The sequence below is a fragment of the Geospiza fortis genome, unplaced genomic scaffold (genome assembly GCF_000277835.1).
Source record: "Geospiza fortis unplaced genomic scaffold, GeoFor_1.0 scaffold346, whole genome shotgun sequence".
Lineage (NCBI taxonomy): Eukaryota > Metazoa > Chordata > Aves > Passeriformes > Thraupidae > Geospiza > Geospiza fortis.
Window position 1 is genome coordinate 2,452,002 of NW_005054361.1, and position 2,774 is coordinate 2,454,775.

Consider the following 2,774-nt stretch of genomic DNA (forward strand, 5'->3'; position numbering starts at 1 on the left):
AACTCCAGCACTTGGAATAGTTCATACAACTACACCACAGATACCAGCCAGGGGTCTGACAATACTTCACACCTTGCCTTTCAAAAACAAACTGAAAGTAGGCCCACCAGTACCTTGTCCACTGGGTCAAAGTCAGCCAGGTAACTCCCTATGGCCCCTCTTCTCTTACTCATTTTCCCTCAGTCAGAAGGTTTAATTCTGATTACATTTCCACTTCGGACATGGCTGAACTACATTTGAGGACAGGTTAAAATAATGACCTGCCTGAGGCTGCAAAGGAGGAAATGCCACACTGTCCTGTTTTGTATCACACTCAGTCCCAGTGGGACTCCATGCCAAGGCTAGGAAACCTAAGGTAAGTTCCAGGCATGTGGTGTGGGCACAGTGCCCCAGTGTGGGCACAGGCAGGGCAGAACACTCAGCTGCAGCACCTGCTGACACCTTGGTGAAGCAGCAGCAACTGGCAACAGGTTCCTCCTGCTAGAGCTGTATTCTGAAGGTCCTTTGTCACAGGGACCTCCTTTCTGAACACTCAGATAACATCTCCAGTAGTGTTTCCATGTAGGTAGAAGAGGATTAGGAATCAGGGCCACAATTTTCAGCTCTTTTCTGTGGACAAGAGACCACTACACTGAAAGCAGTAAATAGGCAAGTATGCTAAAGAAGCTATCCAGAGCCCTACTTGAAAAACTTTAAACCCATTCTTTCCATGTTGTTATTGTTATTCTTAGAACTAATCAGATGCATGTTTATAATTTTTGATGCAAAGCCCTTCTGCTGGTAATATTACATAATTTTCATGGTGAAAAGTGAAGTCTCACAGATCACACTACATTTTCACAAGTACGACATAAAGAAGTCAGAGTGAGAACCTAACTCAGAGGGTTCCACTGCCCTCACAGCACTAACTGCCACACAAATAAAAATATTCCCAGCTGTAACCGCACTGAGCTTAAATAATACATGAATAGTACTGTCATTCTGCACACTCCAAGCCACAAAACCCATCAGTTAAAAACTGATTCTGCTTCATCCTTTACTTTCAAGGCCTAGTTCTGAGGTAATTAATACTTGATAAGTAATTGCATGCACAGCATATTCCAGGTGCACCATAGGGATGGTGCCAGGAAAGAAAAAAATCTGGGGTCAGAGCAGACCAGTCCAAGAATCAGTCATGTCTGGGTACAGAACGCACAGCCCTCAGACCCTGGAACTGAATTTGAGGTCCAAATTTAAGAGCAGACCCGCTCTGTCTTGGATGAGCCACATTTGTCTCCTTTGAAAGCCTATCAAACATGCCAAACGTGCAGCAGACATGAAGTGGGTGGTGCTCTTTTACACCCTCTTCTCCAGTGATAGTATTGGTCCTCATCAGAAGAAATAGCCAGGATCTTGCACTGGCCATCTCAGAAAAGGGTGGTACCTCCAGTATATGGTCAGCTCATCATAGCTGCTTCATTTTTCTTTGTACAGATCTTCACAACAGAGAAAACAAACAAGACATTAACAAGAATAACTCCTCATCCACAGAGACTTTACAATCTCATTTCTCTCTTAATATAAATGCTCATAATTCTCTCATCCTTTTTTTCCTTCTTAAACACACAGAGGAAGAACTTAATCTTTAAAGAATAATTTTAATAATTTCAGACAAAAATCAAAGGAAGAAATAACAGATTATGAAAATGCTTGATTTGATAATCTTCTGTTGTTTAAATATCACCATGGAATTTGCATGAGTGACACCAAAATCACAAGAATCAAAAAGAAGTTTCTGTCTGCAGAAAGTCAAATGTACTGATGGAGTTTGTGCATCTTTGCAAATATCAGTCAGTTACAAAGACCACCAGTTTACTGGAACAAAACAATTGACATGAATTAATGACTAAAAGAGAAATAAAATTCTTTAACTTAAAGCATTCCACTTCCAAGGTGCTGTTGGCCTATGAAAAGCAGGTACACCATGACCAATAGGGAAAAAAATAAAACAAACACACACACCAGAAAAAAAACAACTCAAACAAAAAAAAAACCAAAAAAAAAAAAAAAGGAAAAAAAAATCATCATTTTAAAACCATATTCTGCAGGCAGGTTAGTCAGAGGTTGTGGTTCCATCAAAGCAGCCTAAATTTCACATGTCCTTTACTTATCAATTTATTTTAAGTCTTCAGAGATAGCAATAGGGAAGTAGTAAATCGGCTTTCCAAGAGGAGACAGATGAGACTCCTTTACTGTTACTGCTGTTTGGACCAGCTGGCATTTGAATGCTCTCTTCCAGAGTTTTTTTCACTGGTCCTGTAAGAAATCAACTGAAATTTTCTCATAGTCACTTGCATTAAAAAATGAGGTTTGCTCAGTGCTGGCAGTAAGCCCAATGAAACTAAAATGATGTTGATACTCTAATAAAGTGATTAAGGAAGCCGAAAGTGTCTTGTCTATTGGCAGCTCTTACCAGTCCACTTAAGTGAAACCAGCAAGGTAGTGGGGGCTGCACACCTTTTGTGGCTCCTCTCTCCAGTTGCAAAACATGGTGAAAAATAAAAGCATAGGAAGGTTACTGCAGTATAAGCAGAGTACAAGGACTACATTTTCACTTGGCTGATGGAAACAATACCTTCCAGTTGAGTTCAATTTCACAGTCCAAGGCAAATTTTAAAGCTCCAGCTTTTATTTTTAAAAAGAAATTCAATATTTAACTGAGAGACTTGAAAAAATGTATGTCTTTGAAGGATTTAAGAAGTTGCCTCACCTAAACAACTTCCCTTTTTCGAAGA

The 2,774-nt window shown here is 39.9% G+C and overlaps 1 protein-coding gene across 1 annotated transcript in view; it reads right to left on the minus strand.

The window, feature by feature from the left end:
• GLB1 (galactosidase beta 1) overlaps positions 1–2,774 on the minus strand; it is a 34,815-nt gene that overhangs the window by 817 nt on the left and 31,224 nt on the right. The gene's annotated exons all lie outside the window — the stretch shown is intronic.